Source organism: Sturnira hondurensis, unplaced genomic scaffold, assembly GCF_014824575.4.
Source record: "Sturnira hondurensis isolate 20B ecotype Veracruz unplaced genomic scaffold, ASM1482457v3 Scaffold0010128, whole genome shotgun sequence".
NCBI classification, from domain to species: Eukaryota; Metazoa; Chordata; class Mammalia; order Chiroptera; family Phyllostomidae; genus Sturnira; species Sturnira hondurensis.
The window spans coordinates 28,678,220-28,698,698 of NW_028082759.1; the positions used below are offsets into that span (position 1 = coordinate 28,678,220).

Sequence of the window (20,479 nt, forward strand, 5' to 3'; positions counted from 1 at the left end):
TATTGATTAACATTAGACTTTATTAAGTACGCATGTTTAAATATAAACTAGTAAAAGAATGAAAACAGGATTCTTTAAAACCAATTGACAGAGAGAAATGGAATAAAGACACTGCTATTAGAAAAAAAGAAAACAGGAAAAGGACAAAATTAAGTACAAAAAGGAGCAACGTATTTTTGAATTTTTTTCTGTTGCAGTTTACACACTGTACAAAACAAAACTGAGTGTCATCAGCCCTGGCATGTGTAGCTCAGTAGATTGAGCACGGGCCTGCGAACCACCCGATTGCAGTTCGATTCCCAGTTCGATTCCCAGTCAGGGCACATGCCTGGGTTGCAGGCCAGTTCCCAGCAGGGGAACACGAGGGGCAACCATACATTGATATTTCTCTCCTTCTCTCCTTCCCTTCCTCTCTAAAGATAAATAAATAAAATCTTAAAAAAAAAGTCTTCTTAAAAAAAACACTGAGTGTCATCAGTCCCAACAGGCTTATTTTTAGAGAGAAGGATATAGCGACTCCTGTGTGGTATTTCCCAGCTCCAACAAGGGCCCCATTTCACCATTTTTTTTCATCTAATTCCCCCACTATTTTTAAGAATTTGCCATATTGTTTTAAAGCAAACACAGGCATCACATTACTTTATCTGTCAATATTCCACAATAGAATACTAATAACACTAACAGACAAGGACTTTTTAAAACATAAAAACAACATCATTAGTTAAAATAACAATAGTATTCAATTTTCCCTAAATGCCTCAAACTCTTTTGTTTTTTTGGCTTGGTTTGTTCAAATCAGGACCCAAAAAGGCACTGCATGTTATTGATGTCCTTTATATCTCTTTCTGCCCCTTACTCTTTTTGTTGTTATTTTATCGCCATTTATTTGTTGGAGAAACCTACAGAATTATTTTCCAAATTTAGTGGATTGCATTCATGTGGTATCAGTTAACAGGTGTTTTCTCTAAAGTCTAGTTAGATCTAAAGATGTAGTCAGATTTAGAGTAAATGATTTTTATTCATCTTTTTTCCCCAAGAAATACTTCATAGGTGATACTGTGTACTTTCTACTTCATCTCATCAAAATTCTCACAATGTCTCCCGGACAGGTGTGGCCTATTTGGTGGGCAGCACCCCTCAAAACGAAAGGTCCCCAGATGATTCATATCCTGGGCACACACCTGGGTTGCGGATTCGTCCCCAGCCAGGGCGCCTACAAAACGCAGCCAGCCGAAGTTTTCTTTGTCCCTCTGACCCTGCCTTCCCTGCTGATGGCCGTGAGAAGAAAACATCACGGGTTGCCTGCCTCTCGTGTGCTCCCCACAAACTTCAACCCAGGCATGGGGCTTGACCAGGAATCTAACCAGCGACCCTTAGTTTTGTGGGACGACACAACAGTCAAGGCATAAAATCTTTTTTACAAAAATTTTAAAAGGTACATGATGTCTGTTTGTACCATTTTTTTAAGCCAGGGAGATCACAAACACTGTCCCCCCCTACCAACAAAGTAAACAGTCCAGTTTCCCACATTTGGGGGAACGAAAGGAGTCAGCGCACCTGGAGTGTGGTGTGAGCCTCACCCTGGGAAAACCACCTTGGTGACCGCGGTAGCTCCCCTTCCAGGTAGGCATCTGATTGTCCCCATTTCAAAGAAGTAAAAATGGATCATTTGGTTTGGATGATGATGTGATTCAGCCTTTGTAAAGTCTCCGATCAACTGTGCACATAACTGTGTCAGTAGCCACTGATGATCAGTGCCCAGATCCATTATTTTATTACTAAAACAATTTGAGGAGAGGGGAATTATATCATTTTCCCCAGGTGGGTTAGCTGGAGTTCTTCCATGAAGAACTCTTCCTCAACAATTTGCTGTCTCTGAAATATGTGTAACACAGGAAAGACAATATAGAAAGCTTAAAATGCTATTATTTATCCATTTTCATAATAAATTGGTGCCCTATATGTTCCAAAAATGAAAAAATATATTTTTTACTTTCAATTTTATTTGAACCCATGGATGTATATATTTTGGTCTAAAATATATACATCTATGCCTCAGACTTCTGGTCAAGTTAGAGGCATAGGTAAACACAGCTTGCCTCCTCACACAACCACATCAAAAGTACATATAAATTATAAAACAGCCATCACTCAGAACCATCAGAAACCGTGTTGAATGGAACTCTGACAACTACGGAATTAAAGAAACCACATCCATCCAGACTAGAAGGAGGTGCAGAGACAAGGAATGAGCTGGTCCCACATCAACATGTGGAAAATAAAAGTTCAGGAGGATATCTAAGGAATAAGGAGTCCCACCCCCACACCAGCCCCCTTAGTCTAGGATTCCAACACCGGGAAGACAAGTCCTCAAAACTTCTGGCTGAAAAACCCAGTGGGAACTGAGTCAGTGGAAAAAACTTCCGTAGTCCCAAGGAGTTCCTCTTAAAGAACTGAAACCGGAAAAGACATTGGTGTTCGGGCTGCCTGTCACTACCACACCCAATAAGCAATGACAGTGATTGAATCTTTTATGGGCGCTTTATTCAGATGGCTGGCTATCTGAGAAGATGGCAGGTTCATACCCTTAACAAACCATCTTGTCTTTTCTTTCCAGGCCAAGATTTTAATAGCAGGGAATAAACAAGGTGAGGAGTTTTGAAGTTCAGGGAGGATTAGGTGAAAGAAACTGCAACATTCCTGTCCTGGGCAGTTAGCTGTTCCCAGGGGCGGTTGGTCATCTGTCTCATCTGTCTCTCCCTGGAACACAAAGGCCCAGATGCCTCCACTTGTGCCCAGATAGTAATCCTTAGCAGTGCCCCAGGAAGTCAGCTATTTTCCCAGGAGCCAGAATGGGTAGTTTCTAAACAAAAGCTTTAACATATGCATTACTTACTAGGCGTATAACTTTTTACCTTAAACTAAAATTTTCCAACTCTTGATTCCCTATCAGAACCACATAAGGACTTATTCAGACTCAATCCCTCTTAGCTCCAGCACTGAGAGCAGCTTGAAAGGCACCAGTGGCATAAAGGGAGGAACTGAAGTGTCTGGCATCAAGATGAGAGCTGGGGACAGCTTTCTTCCAGAAAGAAAGTCAGACACAGGGCATTGTCCCTTTCCTGTGCCCTTCCCACACACGGCCACAGAGCCAGCAGGCAGAGGCCATATCTGAGACTCCATCAAACTGGTTAACACTGTTTGCCTTGCCCAAGAGGTCCCCTGAGATTCTGTCCCACCCAACTTACAGGCCCACTGAGCTGTCAACAGTGGCTTTTCCATGTGAAATGTTGGTCTTGCCTTACACTTCACAACTTCATAAATCCTCTCAAACAAGTAACAGCTGGCCTCAGTGAGCTCCCAGACCCCCTACCCCTTGCTAAGTGGCCCCAGGCGGGGCATTAGCAGCATCCAGCCTGGGTTTACAGCTTGGCTTCTGGGAATTTCCAAGCCCAGCACAAAAGTAGCAGCCAACTCGGATGGCTCTATAGCTCATGCAGGGTGGCCCCCAGCAGAACACAGGTGGGGGTTGACCTTGGCCAGCAGCACCCAGGAAATCCCAGAACCTGCGCACCCCGTGGACAGCTTCAGACCAGGTCACAGCACTGCTGCCCTGCCCCTGCACAGCTGATCTTCCACGGAGGGAGGAGGTTGGTGATCAGTGGACAGTCAGTCCTCGCAGCTGAATGACGTAGATAATCTTTCCCATTGACCTGCCAACAGCAATCAAGGCTCAACTACAACAGGAGAGTGTATTAAGCCCACGGGGAGGACACACCTCAATACCCTTGAGTGATAGGGGAGGCTGTGCAATTGGACCCTACAGGACACCTACCAAGACAGAGATCCACAGAGACTCTACCTAATACACAGAAACAAATACAGGGAAGCTGCCAAAACAAGGAAATAAAGAAACATGGCCCGAATGAAAGAACAGATTGAACTCCCAGAAAAAAACTAAGCAAAATGGAGATAAGCAATCTATCAGATGCAGAGTTGAAAACACTGGCTATACGGATGCTCAAGGAACTCAGCAGCATAAAAAAGATTCTGTCAGAAATGAAGGACACACTAATCGAAATAAAGAACAATTTACAGGGAAACAACAGTAATGCCGGGGGAGGGGGGCGGGGGGCCGGGTGAAGCCAAGAATCAAATCCATTTTGATTTTCCTTCCCCTTCTCACTCTCTAAAAACAAATAAATAAATTTTAAAAAGAAAAAGAAAAACCCAAGAATATCTACAGATAAACTCCCAAAAATAATAAAAACATTCAGCAAGTTTTCTGCTTTTAAGGTTAGTATAGGAAAAATAATTCTTGCTCATCACCTGCAGCAATTAGTTTAAAATGTTATTTTTTAAAGCATATACTATTGATTAAAATAACCAAAGGAAAAAAGCCTTATAAGGTACTGAGGAATGAATCCAACAAAAGACATAAAAAGTCTTTATGGGGAAATCATAACATATTATTTAAGAACCCCAAAAAAACCCTGGTTAGTGAGGTTTAGTTGGTTATAGCACTGTCCCCTAGACCAAAATTCGTGGGTTCAAGTCTTAGTCAAGGTGTGTACCCAGGTTACGGGTTTGATCCCAGGTAGGGGTGAGTACAAGAAGGCGACCATTCAGGGTTTCTCTCTCTCTCTCACTCTCACTCTCCTTTCCTTCCCCTCTCACTAAAATCAATGGAAAAAAAATGTCCTCGGGTGAGGATTAAAAAAAAAGAAGTTTCCTCTTCCAAAAGATCAACAAAAATTAAGTATATCTGGGGGATGAAAATTAAATTATTAAAAACAATAATTTTAAAAACTCCAAGACAATAAAACAAATAGGAAAATGTCATATGGTCATGAGTGAAAAGATTAACTATAAAGATTTCATTTGTCCCCAACATAATATATATATTTAGTTTATTCCAATAAAAATTTCAAAATATAGGAAGTTATGATTCAATATCTAAATCTCAAATTCATATGCAAGGGTAAAGGAAAAAAAGTAGCTAAAAGAAGTTAAAGAAAATAAAGACAGGGGAATTACTATATCAGCTATCATAACTTACTTGAAAGCTATAATAATCAATTGTAATTATCAATAGTTAATGTGTGCTTACCGTGTGCCAGGTGCTGCCTTGAGAACTTGAGATGTAGTAACTCATTTAATCCCCACAATCCCTCTATGAATTAGCAATATTAGTGTCCTCTTTTCACAGAGGACAAAGCCAAAGCAGAGAATGTAAGGAAATACTCAAGATCACATGTTGTATCAGTTGTACAAGGCAAGTTAATCCATGGAACAAAATAGATTTCTCAGAAATATCTATATATTTATATAAATACACATACACAGTGGGTACATATGCGTATTTGTGTGTATATTCAATACATTACATTGTATTAGAGATGGATATAAATAGACACAGACAGATATAGTCTATGTAGCAGAGAAAGACTTACCAACCAGTATGGATAATATTGTAGACAATTCAACAAGTTGATGAGGAAATTGTCATCCAACTGGAAAACATGTGATTAAATCACTACACCATTCAAAAGGACGAGTTCAAGGTGAGGAGCAAAAATGTTAAATGTTTAGAAGAAAATATATTTCTTTCTGGCATCAAAATAATAAGGAATTTCTTTAAAAGGAATATAAAATCAAAATTACCCAAAAAATGAGATAAAGTTAGCTAAAAATTAAAAATAATAAAGTTCTCTACTCACAGATTACACCAGTAAAATAAAAGACACAAAATGATGAAGAATTAGTATCCAGAATATAAAGACAAAACCTACCAATCACTTTAAAAAGATAAATAATTCTTGCATTATAGGATGAAATACAAATGGCTAATAAACACATTAAAATATATATAATTAACCTTACTAGTAATTAGAAAATTTCAAAGTAAAACTAGATATTTCATACTCACAAATTGGCAAAAATTAATGTTTAAAAATACCAGATTTTGATGAAAATTTGGAGCAGTAGGAACTCTCATGGGTTACCGGAAGAAGGGTAAATCAGTGCATTGATTTCGGAGAACGATTTGGCAATATCTAGTCTTGTTGAAGATGTGCATTCCCCAGGACCTAGCATTTTACACTTAAAAATAACTGCATATGAGACAGCTAAAGCATGTGCAGAATGTGTAGAAGAATGTTTATTTTTTAAAAAATTGGCCCTGGCTAGTGTGGCTTGGTTGGAGCATCGTCCTATAACCAAAAAGTTGTGGGTCTGATGCCCCATCCAGGCGAGTAGGATGCCCAGCCTGGGGACGTTCTGGAGGCAATCAGTGCTTCTCTCTGACATCAGTGTTTGTCTCTCTGAAAGCAATGAAAAAATGTCTTTGAGTTAGGATAAAAAAAACTTTAATTGGAAGCAATCTAAAATCCCATCAACGAGAGAATGGACAAATGCTATGAGGCAGTGATTACCAAAATTCTGGAACCAAATCTATCAAATGATACATCACAAAACATAATGTTGACATACAAGGCATGATGCATGATGTCATTATGTGAATTTAGAAACCACGTGGAGTTAACACTATGAAGGCATGCATGGAAATGATAAAAACAGGTAGTCACAAATCATATGATTCCATTTAAACAAAATGTCCAGAATAGGGAAATCTAGAAACAGGAAGTAAACGTGTAGTGGCCAAGGGCTGGAGGGCATCAGGGAGTCAGAGTGTGATAGCCAAATGCTACTAACTTTCTACATGGGATGATGAAAATGTTCTAAAAATGATTGTGATTACACAGCTCTTTGGATATACTAAATAAACACCATGGAACTGTGTATTTAAAGTTAATGAATTACACGGTGTATGAGTTGTATCTCAATAAATCTAGTGTAAAACAAAAAAAAGGACAACGGTCACCTCTGGAGAGGATATTGGGGAATCGGATTGGGGAGAGAACCCGGGGGCTCTGATTTTGTCATGTGTTATATATTTTGTAGAAATCTGAAGAAAATATGGGTTTTAGAATTAATAGGTGAAATGTGCAAGGGTATTCATTACATATGCTTTATGTTTTATATATGTTTAAAATACATGTAATTTGAAAGGGTTTTAGAAACTACTATAAATAGGACGTTGTATACATGGACAATGGTGGGAGACAAAAGGCATTAAGGATGTTCCACATGTTTCTGGCTTGGGTCATGAGGTAGAACCAGAGGAAGCAAAGTGACAGGACAGGGGACAAGGAAGGAGGAGGTTACAGGGTGAGGGGTGCATTCAGAGGCCAGGACGTGAATAATTAATTCAATTTTCCAATGGTCCAATTTGAAATACTTATAAGCTATCCAGAGAGAAAAGCCCCCCCGAAAGTTGGAAATATAAATGTACATATTGAGGGTTAAACAGAAAAGTCATAATTTTCTGTTTACAAAAAGAAAGGAAGAGTATTTTCATAGTATATGTGTGCTTTTTAGACAATGCTTTAAGGAAATAGTGACCCTGAACAGGTTACCTCAGGGGAAAAAGGAAGAAGCCCTCCACGTGAAGGCTGTGTGAGGACGACTCAGGAGGGCAGGAATGGAAACACACAAGCCCAAATGAGAACTGAAAGAGAGACAGAAATGCAGAATAATAGAACCTAAAGAGGATTAGAGAAAAGGGCCTGCCTTTATCTGCAAGCCCAGAGGGAAAGGACCTGGTCAGCGACCACAAGGACGTCTCTGCTGGACACCATCCAAAGACACCATCCTTGGCTGTGTGCTGCAGAAAAACTTGGTCAACAAAGTATGAAATAGAAGGTTTCAAACGAAACTCCTCAACTATGGGCTTTCTCCTCCTACTAAGAAGTCACCTGTCTGCTCTTTGCTACTGGTAGTGACATCTAAGGGGTCCTGAACATGACTTGACTTTCTTGAGCCTTTGCCTCGTTCTCTGTTAAATAAAAGACAATGCTATTTACCATAGAGGATTGTTGTAAAGATTGAATAGGACTATAGATGTGAAGAATTTAGTACAGGGTGTCTCTGATATCAGTTATTCAGTAAATGCTTGCTCTTTCCCCAGACCTCCATATATTCTTTGTTATTTTTAATACAAATACACCAGATTTTTATGAGGATTTCTGTAGTTATAAAACTCTATCCAGATGTCTAACCCACTACACATTGATTTCATAAAAAGCTTTTTATATGTATATATTTTTAAATGTTGCAATGCAAATATTTATTGAGATATACTTGACACAGAACATTGTATCAGTTTCAAGTATAAAAGACAATGATTCAATCAATATTTGTATATACTTCAAAATGATCACCACGATGAATCTAGTTAACATCCATCACCACGAGTAGTTACACATTATTTTTCCTTGTGATGGAGACATTTAAGATCTATTCCCTCTTGGCAACTTTCAAATACACAATCCAGTCTTGTTAACTATACTTACCATGCTGTACATTATTTTTTTTTAAAGGATGTTTTTTTTTTTAAGATTTTATTTATTTATCTTTAGAGGGGAAGGAGAGAGGGAGAGAAACATCAATGTATGGTTGCCTTTTGTGCGTCCCCTGCTGGGAGTTGGCCGGCAGGGAACTGGACTACAACCCAGGCATGTGCCCTGACTGGGAATCGAACCACAATCCTCTGGTTCGCAGGCCCGCACTCAATCCACTGAGCTACACCAGCCAGGGCCATGCTGTACATTATTTACATCACTCAGATTTACCTGTTTCATAACTGGAAGTTTGTACCTTTTGACCATCTTCATCCATTTCACCCACTCCCTACCCTCCACCTCAAGCACCTTCCACATTTCCCCTGAGCTCCAAATTTTCTTGACAACACCATCTGACGGGAAAGGAGGAACCTGATGCTGGGAAGTCACAGAGCTGGGAAATGTTGGAACCAACCTGAAAATACTGGTTTTCTGATTATAAATTTCACCTCTTCCTCACTAGCCCATGAAAATCCTGCATTTCAATTCCATATTTTTAGAGGCTTAAAACCGGAGGGCTATGGGAGTATGTGAAGCATTTTGAATCATAGTTCACAGAACACATTTTGGAAAAGTTTAATTGGAGTGATTCTGAGTTAACAGTTTAGAGACAGAAGTAAGAGGACAAATGCAGGAATTTGTACGCGTCGTCCCAGAATATATTAGATATTTGCCAAGATTGTAATTGTTTTACTATGAGGCAAGGAATACGTAAAAACAGTTTATTTTTTGTTGTCACAGATGAACACTGAAGCAGTATACAATGAATCACAAGCCATTTCTTATGCAAACATGACTTCAATGGGAAATCACTTCCACAAGTGCAACTGCAAAACCCTTCAGGAAATTGAAACCGGACACAGTTTGACTCTTACAAGGGTGCCTTACTCTCTAGATACGTCCCATAAATGGGAGTGGACTTTTCAAATATAGCTTCTCATTGAATTTTCTTACAAAAAAAATACTCTTCCATTTTTTTAAGTAACATAGATATTTTTAGTTGCAGACTCTGTTACAGTACAAGTGGCACTATGTATTACTGTGTGCAAAGGAACACAGCCTGACCCATTTTACAATTAAAGCCAAGAAACACAGCAAGATGCTTCATACTAGTGTGTATTCTATTACGGTGATTAAATGTAAAAGTCACACTGGCTGAGTGACTTTAAGTTACTTAAACTCTTTAAACCTTCATTTCCTTCACTGTAAAATTAGGATAATACCTACTTAATGGCATGAATGCAATTATAACATGAAAGGACAGATGCAAGATTCTTCATCCAGTGAAGTGCTGAACAAACAACAGGAGAAAGAGGAGGGACAGCGGCAGTGGGAGTGATGGGAGCAGTGGTACAGCAGTAACAGTAGCAGTAACGGAAATCATTTATTTAAATGGTTACCTAATACTATAGTCATCCGTACACTTGGGAAAATCTATGGAATCAACCTGGGAGAACAAGAATACTTAAAATTCCTCCTCCACAGCCAGTCTGTGTGCTTGAATATCCCACCACTGTCCTTGACAAATAAAAAAAATAAAGACATGGCGGGGGAGGGGTGCAGGGAGAATCTAGGACACCAGTAGTGAAAGGTGAGACTCTGAATTCATGAGCAATGAGAGGAGTTTGGAGGATTCTCCTGGGAGGAAGTGGAGAGAAGGAATGAAAGGGGAGGGATGAGGGAATAAGGTGAAGATCTGGGCCATTCAAGGGGTAAAGGCAAAGTAAGAACCCTCCTGCCACGGGGCAAACAAAGGACTTTCGAAAACAAAATTTCCCATTTGTTCTTCTGCTGAATTTGGCCAAGCAGTGTGCACAGTGGGATCCCTTGCGGTGACCCCTAAATGCTGAAGAAGTTCGTGACTCAATTCTTTGTGTGAGTTTTTGTAGCAATTAAGGAAAGGTCAAAGTTTTTACAGGGATGGCAGGCACAAAACGAAGAACCTGCCTCAGAAATCTTGAAGTAGACTTTGAACTTCTGCAGGATGCAGAATTCAGAGTTCATCCCAACTAGATTTTAGCAGAAGGGAGACATAGCTGACATCTGTTAGGCATTTGCTACCTAAATTCTTTTTACTTCCCATTCATCACCATCACCAGGAAATCGAAATTCCCCTGGTTAACTCCTGTGCACTGTCCCAGTTGTTATGGTCCAAAGTCCATGTGTCCAACACTTTGAAGGACCAAAACTCAAAATGTCAGAACTCGGAGTAAGGAAAAGTTTATTGATTGTGGAGATGACAGCCGCCAACAGAGAATATAGCCGACATAATGGTGCCGCGAGTCCAGCTTCAGAAAGTAGAGGTCAGGCTTCTTTCATGTCAAGGGGTGGGGAAATGGGAGGAGCAAGAGGTGATCAACGGCCACAGACATCTGGGCATCAGCAGGGGTCTGAGGAAAAAATCCCTAAATCTCTTCGCTCCCCATAGGCTGACTCCAGCTGATCTGCGTCTGGTCTTGTGGCTCCTGCATATCTTTGATAAACAATCATTATTTTTTTGCATATTTCCCCCTCTCCCCTGGAGAGGCACCTTCCAGCAAGGGGCTGGCTTTGTAAAAAACTCATGTCTCAACAGAATTCCTCTAACAATTAGCATCTCTGTAGGCAAGAACACAGCAGGCTTGAACAAGATGGAGTCAGAGAGGCTGGGCAATTCACTCTGTTACAAGATCTCAATTTTCAAGTTACTGAAGGTCTTCCCCAACCCTCCTTTGTCCAGATTAGGTGTCGCTGCTTAGCTCTATCATGGCACCCTATACACTTCCCCTGTCACATAGCACTTTTCACCATTATAATAAGTGATTCATTGACTCCCTGCTCCAATGGACTTTAAACTCTATGAAGGCAAGAACAATGTCTTTTGTGTACACCATTCTGTTCCTAGTACAGAGCACTGCACTCAAGGAACTCAGAAAATCTTCTTTAAAACAGAAAGCAAGTTGAAGAGGAAAGGAGGGAGGCAAGGATGAAGCAAAGGAGACAGTGACCAAGCATTACACAAAGGAGAGACAGCCCAGTTTGGCTGGCCATGGCAGTGGAGAACCGGAAATCCAAATACTGACCCAACGCAAAATGATGCTCTCATTCCTTGTCCAGGACTAATCTTTCAGAGACGTGACCATAGGGAAGAAAAGTTGTAGGGGCTGTCCCTGGTTTCTGAGGAATGTACAGTCACACCTCAGTTCTTGAACATCTCCCATCTCATACAATTCAGTTCTCAACCAAGTTGTTCACGGACAACATGTCTCAGCTGTTGAGTGAAACTTCAGTTCTCAACCTGACAACCCTTTCATGCTGAAACCTGTATAATCAGTCACGCATCTCCCAGGCGACAAAGGAGAGAATGCACAAATATGAGTATGATTCAGTTTTCACACAAATCATTTCCCAAACAGCCTTCCAGAATGAATTCAGTTCAAGAACCAAGGTTCCATTGTAATTTTTCCAACTTCACTCTCTGGATTAATCAGTTGCTCCAGGAACAAAACCACTGGAAAATTTAGTCTAGAGACAAAGAAGGCAAAGAAATGTTTCCCCCACTGTGATTTCCCCCCCTTGTAGCTGGCCTAGCCTGGCAGTGATCAGGATCTCTTGTGTTACAGGGCTAGAGTGAGATGGTTTGTGTGCGTGCGTCCTCAAGGCTAGATCAGCAGACAAATATGTAAACCACAGTAGTACTGCAGTTCACACTGCCAAGAATGGAGCTCAAGAGTATTCATTCTGAGTATATGGCTATATAGCTAAGAGTTCGACCCAGAATGCAATGGGGTGCGGGGCGTCCCTGAAAATATTCCTGACAGCTCCTGGTTGGGGGAAGGGGATGACACAGCAATTAAGATACTTTGCATTACAAAAGGCAAGTTGATAGTTGTGTTGCTGCCCCAGGCAAAAGGCCTACATGACTTTGGGAACGTGTAGTGACTTTCCACGGAGCAGGAGGGGAACTTAGATGGCGCCTACGCAAAAGGAGGCAGAGGCTCCTGCGTCACAGAGTACTTCGCTCTGACTAAGTAGGGCAGCTGAAAGGTAAAAAATACGGGGGAACTGGCAAAATTAGCTCATTGTAGGAGGGTCCAGATATAAGGGCACAAGTCAGCATTTAAAATAAGGGCACAAATAAGGGCACGTAGAGAAAGAAGGGGAGTCAGCCATGTGGGGTGGTGATAAGAAAGAGAGGCTACCCCTGAGGAAGGAGCCATGAGAAAGTGGCCACGGGAAAGTAGCCATGCGGGAAGTGAGTGCCAGAGAAGGATGGTCTGCCATGAGGCCAAGAGAGTAGCGATTCAGCTGCTTGTAGTGAGGGAGGAGCTGTAGGAGCCACGAAGTAAAGAGATTCGTCCATGTGGCCTGGGGTAGTAAGTAAGGCAACCCTGTGGGCCGAGGAAAGGGTGTAAGGAGAGAGCCGATGGAACCGTGTGGGTACCTGCCGAACCAAGCATGGATTCGTGAGAGATGCCTGCAGTGCCCAACAGCAACAGGAGAATGCTGTCTTCTGCTTCTCTAAAGGACATTCGGAGAGGCCACTCTCTTGAGATGTGTGCCTCCCTGGACTCCACCATGATCCAGTGTAACACAGCACATGTTTTCCTGGACTACTACATGGAGGCTGAGGACAACGTACCCCAGATCCTGAAGGGGAGAACTACTGCAAGAGGATGGTGACTCTGAAATCCACGAGTGTGCCTTCCAGAGGGGATAGAAAACTGCACAGCAGCTTAAGAACAGATAAGGATATGAGAGACTTTGGGGCGTGTTTTTGGCTTATAGCCTGATGGGGAGTAAGGGAAGTGCTGGGTATCATGGGAGAACAGGGCTCTGAGCTGGAGTGCTCTCAGCACCCGTCCCCCGGCCCCCCACCCAAGGATGGAATCCTATAAATAAAAACCTGTTTCCCACAACACTAATTGTGGGTGGTGCATTAAGACAACATGTGGATAGGCCCTGGTTTGCTTGGTTACAAGAGGACTAGAGAATGTAAGCAGACTTTTATGCGGAGGAAAGGAGCACATTATTTAAATGTTTTTAAATAGTGGATATTGTTTAAAAGATGCAGCTACTTCAATCAATAGCATGTGCAGCTTGCTTCTGTGAGCCATCACAAGTGTGGTGTGTGAGCGAATATGTGCAGTGTCAAGCATTGGGGAAAGGAGTGAATAATCACTGCTCTGTGCTCAGCTCTTCATTCCCAAGAGCTGGAGAGGCTCCTCTGAAGACAGCCTTTGAGTGGAAGGGATTCTAACTAAACTCTCTCCTGGCAGAAAATGTTGATGATGCTTGCAGTGAGGGCTGGGGCAACATTCCAGGGCAGATTAAGAAAACACCTCTCTAGTTGAAAGCCAGGAGTAGGGAGAGGGTGCCATGCCCAGCTGAGCCCCAGGGCTAAGGAGCAGATGCACAGGATTTCTGGTAGTGGTTAGTAGCAAATGGAGTCCTGGAAATTAAACTGATCATCTAATGGCAGTTCACTGCAAGAAAAGGAAAAGGAAAAAACAAAACCAAAAAAACTCAGGCCTAGTGATGAATGGCCCACAATTCTCAGTTTCTGAAGCGATCCCAAAGCCTAAGTATTTGCACCAACAGAACGTGGACTGCTTTGAAGATGCCTCCTCATTCCAAGTGCCCCTCCTGAAAGGCACTGGACGAGGGCAAGCCAGCAGTCAGAACAGGAGACAGCCAGATCAACTCACTCCTCCACCAGCAGTGAGGTGACCGATTAATGTCCATGAGAATCTGGGATCCTGTAATTTATCAACAATGGAAGTCATGAGCTCTGAACTTATTACCAATGGTGGCTCTTCTCCTTTCTGTATTTTCTAAGTGGGAGGCTTTTTATTGAGGTTATTTCAATTTTTCCTCCACCATTTTGGACCGGATATGTAAGAAGTGTCTATCTTTAAATAGTCTATGGGTTGCGAGATAGGGAGATATCACATTTAGTCAATAAGACTGGAATTCTCTCAGAAATCTTGTGCTCTAATTCTAAGTAATGTCTTCATCAAAACTCTTAAATGCAAGCCCTGGCTGGTATACCTCAGTGATTGATCTTGGGCCTGCAAACCAGAGTATCGTGGTTCGATTCCCAGTCAGGGCACATGCCTGAGTTGCAGGCCAGTTCCCAGCAGGGGACATACGAGAACCAACCATACATTGATGTTTCTCTCCCTCTTTCCTTCCCCTATAAAGACAAAATAAATAAAATCTTTATTAAAAAGTGACAAAAGCAATGAATAAAAAAATTTTAAAAAAAACTCTTGAATGCAGTGGCAGAACATGACTTTGGGGTATCCTGCAGTAGGAAGGGGTATATACTGTATAGAAATGATATTTATATGACACAGTTTGATCATCTTTGGTGGAGACTCTTTAAATGCTGAGAAAAAAAGGTGTCTGTTTCTATGTGGCAGGGAAGGGTCCTGCAGTTTACCCAGCTCAAATCCACCTACCCAGTTCTAGGGAAGCCTTACTTGCACCCTAATCCCACTGCAATCCTCATGGCCAAGCCGCAAGAGTCCTGACAGCCATTTAATACAATGGGGCTACTTTTCCAAACTTTACTTGCTGTACCAAGAATGGACACCTGTTCTAAGCTGAGCCAATTCACCCCTTCTCAGAGGAAACTAGATATGTAACCTAAAGATTCCCGCTTTAACATGGGTCCCTCCTAAATACAAGAAACAAATGTCGCCCTGGCTGGTATAGCTCAGTGGATTGAGCACGGTCCTGTGAAGCAAAGGATTGCTGGTTCGATTCCCAGTCAGGGCACATGCCTGGGTTGCAGGCCAGGTCCCCAGCAGGGAACACATGAGAGGCAACCACACATTGATGTTTCTCTCCCACTCTCCTTCCCTTCCCCTCTCTCTAAATAAATAAAAAAATATATTTAAAAAAAAAGAAACAAATGTCCAGGACTTGACGGTGGCCATGCTTTCCAATATGGGGATTGAGAAGCACTGGAAATCAGTCTACGGAAAGAGGAGTGAGCAAGAACGCAAAGGCCAACACAGTGACCTGCCATGGACTTTCATTCCTTGGTTCCACTTCAAGCCAAAGACTGTATCCCTGATGTTAGGTTTTATGAGAGAGTCCCTTACCTTTAAAACAAAATCCCCACCTTTTGCTTAAGTTACCTCAAATCAGTTTCTGTTATTTATAACCAGTGGAGTCCCAAGTAATAAAGTGATTCATCCCAGGACATTCCTTTTAGGCATAGATGACCCCCCATTTCAAGACTTTTCTATATACAGGAATGATCTAGTCATTGGAAACACGGACTGACTGAAGAGACTGAATGAGCATATAGATCATTGATTAGATCCTGCTCTCTCTCTCATTGTCTTTATCCCAGTGTTTTTCTGTCAGGGAATTGTAATTTCCTCACATAATCACCCTGTAAAACTGGGTCTCAGTTTTCCCCCAAACCACCTTTGTTAGTGCTGACATAAGAAATAGGCCCTGGCTGGTGTAGCTCAGTGGATTGAGCGTGGGCCTGCGAACCAGAGAATCGAGGTTCGATTCCCAGTCAGGGCACATGCCTGGGTTGCAGGCCAGTTTCCTACAGGCCAACTCCCAGCAGGGGATGCACGAAAGGCAACCATACATTGATGTTTCTCTCCCTCTCTCCTTCCCCTCTAAAAGATAAATAAATAAATAAAATCTTAAAAAAAAAGAAATAGGTGAGGCCTGGCCAGATAGCTCAACTGGTTAGAGCATAGTCTCCATATGACAAAGTTGTGTGTTCAATCCCCAGTCAGGCCATATGTAAGAATCAACCAATGAATGCCTAAATAAGTGGAACAATAACAAATCAATCTCTCTCTCTCTCTCTCTCCCTGGCCTCCTTCCTCTCTCTCTAAAATCAATTTTAAAAATGAGTGAGATTTTGATGGCCAGGAATAGACAGTTTGGACTCCATGAGCAAGTCTGCCTGCTTCAGAACTGGAATTTAGCAGCTACACACGTACACAGGAGAAGGCCGTCCAGGACGTTCACCCTGGGATGCCTGAAGATGTAATGTGTGAAGCAGCACATGAAACCCAGAAACCCAGAGCGGTTCTGAGAATATGGGTGAAGAAGGACAGATCAGACGTCTCCAAAAGCATGAAAGGCAGAGAGATGCTCTTATTTCCTGACTTGATAGGTGTCCCATTTTACCAGGCTCTGAAGCAAAATAAAACAATTAAGGGGACAATTACTACAACTGCCTGGGGCTCTGGGAAGATTTGTGCCCACAGGAAGGATTCAGCCTCTCGGTAAGTAGTGTAACCTGAGAAGTACTCCCAGAGGAATTCTGCCACGTGTGCAAGGTGTCTTCTCTTCTTTTCTTCCATTCTGAGCGAGAAGACACCAATTCAAACAAGAAAAATGTGGAGAATTCCATGCCTGGTCTGCTGAGGTCAGCATCTGTCTGCTGCTCAAAGTGGCAGAAAACCTGCTTGCTCTTTATCAAGTGACGACATAAATATTTGTGCTGAATCTGTATGTTTCCTTTTTCATATCACTTAAATTTAGTGATTGTGTATTAAAGAAACTAGTCAAGTTTAATTATTGAAGTACATAGTATTTTAAAAATAATTTGTATTAAGTTATCATGAATTCATGGAATTGATGGAATATAAATGCTGAAGTGTTAAATAATAACCATTTTTGGTTCAAGGTAAAAACAAAAATAAATATGCATCAAAACTAATGTACACAATTAAAATTCGATTTGTTTTTAAATATTACTTATATATTATAATACTGAAATTGAAAGACAAATGTGCAAGGTTGTTCAAAATTTACCTGATAAATACTGATAAGAAATTGCTATGTTAAATTCAATCAATTATTTTTAGATCACCTAGTGACAGTTTAATTGTCCTTGTGTAGCTTGGGTTTTTGAGCGCAAACACTATATTGTTTCCCATACATAGTACACTTCTAACATATGGTACAGTGTGTGATTTACTAGAAACCTGCTTGCAGGGGAGGTCTGCAGAATGAAGAATTCTCAGATGTCTGTGAGGATTCTTCTGCTCTGGCTGTTAAAACATATTTTATAGATTTAAAATATATTTGTGGAATCAGGTCTTCAGGCTTTTCATCATCCATGACTGGATTTCTCAGTGTGCCAAGTATGTTTTTATGTTGCTCATTTTAGTAAACCTTTTTGGATTCCCCTGAGTTCTCAATACAATGACACCCTGACCATCTGTTCTTCTGTCTCTCTTCTCTGTAGTCCCCTGCTATGTTACCAAGGCAACACTACCTGCTACGACATCATAACAAATCGTTATCCCTTCACTAGACTTCTGATATCAAATGCAACTCTTGGCTTTCAAAACCATAGCCTTTTATCTTTAGGGTTAGGATTTCTCCTGTAGGAGATACCTGCCTAGTGAGGCTGGAGATGTTCTCAGAGGTCATCTTCCCACTTTTCCTTAGCCAAGAGCTTCCTTTCACAATTGGAAAGCCAATACCATCCTATCTTTAGCCCTGGCAGACTCAGTCACCCACAAAAGCATCTAGAATTGCTGGAGACAGAAACCCACTGGCAGGAATAGCACATTTCACAGAACTAGAACAAATACTCCAAAAATTTATATGGAACCACAAAAGACCCCAAATAGCAACAGCAATCTTAAGAAAGGAGAACGAAGTGGAGGAAGCATGCTACCTGATACCAAACTATACTATAAGGCCACAGTAACCAAAACAGACATAGAGATCAGGGGCATAGAATAAAGAGTCCAGAAAAAACCCCACAACTTTGTGGCCAATTAATACTTGACAAAGGAGCCAATAACATACAACAGGGTAAAGATAGTCTATTCAATAAATGATGTTAAGAAAATGGGACAGATATGTTTAAACAAGGAAAATACACCACCTTATTACACCATACCCAAGAAAAACTCAAAATAAATTAAAGACTTAAATGTTAGACTCAAAACCATAAAAATCCTAGAGGAAAACATAAGCAGTAAAATCTCAGTCATTTCTGATAGGAATAGTTTTTCTGACACATCTCCTCAGGCAAGGGAAACAAAAGAAAAAATAAACAAATGGGACTACATCAAACTAAAAAATCTTTGCACAGCAAAGGAAACCACCAACAAAATGAAAAGACAACCCACTGAATGAGAGAACATATTTTCCAATGATCAATCTGATAAAGGGGTTAATATGCAAAATTTATAAAGAATTTATTTAACTCAACACCCCCAAAATAAACAATCCAATTTAAAAATGGGCAAAGGACCTGAATAGACACTTCTTCAAAGAGGACATACAGATGGCCGATAGACATATGAAAAAAAAAAGATGCTCAACATTACTAATCATCAGAGAAATGCAAATTAAAACCACAATGAGATATCACCTTGCACCTGTCAGAAGGGTATCATCAATAAATCAGCAAACAAATGTCGGCGAGGATGTGGAGAAAAGGGAAGCCTTGAGCACTGTTGGCAGGACTGCACACTGGTGCAGCTACTATGAAAAACAACACGCAGTTACTTCAAAACATAAAAAATGGAAATGCCTTATTATCTAGTGATTTCACTTCTGGGAATATATTTGAAGAAACCCAAAATGCTGATTCAAAAGAATAGATACATATGCACCCCTATGTTAATCGCAGCATAATTTACAATGGAAGCAGCCCAAATGTCCATCAACAGATAAGTGGCTAAAAAAACTGTAGTGCACTTGCACGATGGAGTGCTATTTGGCCATAATAAAGAAGGAAATCTTACCCTTTGCAACTGCATGGATGGAGCTGGAGAACATTATGCCAAGTGAAATTAGCAAGTCAGAAAAGACAAATACCATATGATTTCACTCATATGCAGAATCTAATAATGAAAAAAATAAACTAACAAACAAAATAGAATCAGACTCATAGAGACAGAGAACAGACTGACAGCTGTCAGAGGGGAGGGGAACAGACTGGGTAAAAAGGTGAAGGGATTGAGGAAAAAAAACCCCTCATAGACACAGACAACGGTATGGTGATTACCAGAGGGAAACGGAGGTGGGGGGACATAGTTGAGGTAAAGTGAGGTTAAGTGGCGGTGGAAGGAGTCTTGATGTGGGGTGGTAAACACACAGTATAATACACAGATAATGTATCGTAGAACTGTACACCTTAAATCTATATAATTTTATTAACCAATGTCACCCCAATAAACTCAGTAAAGGAAGAAAACAACTGGCAGGAAGGTTCACACCAGTGGTTGTCAAACCTCAGTGTGACCCGGAGTGGTACCCCAGGCTGCACGTTAGCAGTACCTCTGGAATCCACACTTCCCTGATTCCGACTCAGTAGCTGTGGAGTGGAATCTAGGTTTCTCTTCCACAAGCTCCCGGGTAAGTACACAACAGAGCTTAGGGATGATGACCTAGATTTTCTAATTCAGGGGGTACAGAACCAGATAGTTAGACAGTGTGTTTTTGTGTGTGTGCATAGGATTTGGGTTACCTGCATCAGCATTGCTGGGCTATTTGATTGAAAATGCAGATTCCTGGGCCCCACTTACTAAATCAGAATCTGAGCATGGGGACCAGAGAGCTACATTTTAACAAGCATGTTGAAGCAATTGTGATGACACTGGAGAGACCAACCAGACCTGGGTCCAAATCCCAGCCGCCTAAGTAACAATCACAAATTTAAAAAAAAAAAACTTCTCTGTATCTGTTTTATCTATAAAAATGAGGGTGAATCTACCTACCTTACAAAGGGGTTGTGCACATGAAATAAACAGAAGCTGTGCCTTTTGGGCTGTTTCTGAATTAGGCTACAGGAGATATTTAATACAGTTAAGCCAAAACATCTAGTCTGGCCATTACTTCTGCGTGCCAATGAAGTCTTTTTTAAAAACAACCTGGGAGTTCCTTCTTCCAACCAAAACTCATGATGTGACGCTCCCTCACAGTTTCAAACGACAGAGCAGAGGGCCAGAGAAGTGAGGATATAATGTCAATCATTTCAAGACTCTGTGGATCCACAGAATATTTTTGCATTTCATAAAAACCTG

The 20,479-nt window shown here is 41.1% G+C and overlaps 1 non-coding gene across 1 annotated transcript; it reads right to left on the reverse strand.

Moving 5' to 3' along the window:
• Nucleotides 1-1,468: 1,468 nt before the first annotated feature.
• LOC118995613 (U1 spliceosomal RNA) lies at nt 1,469-1,631 on the reverse strand. The gene has a single exon (XR_005068323.1). It is a non-coding gene; the product is annotated as a U1 spliceosomal RNA (small nuclear RNA).
• Between the last annotated feature and the right edge of the window lie 18,848 nt (nt 1,632-20,479).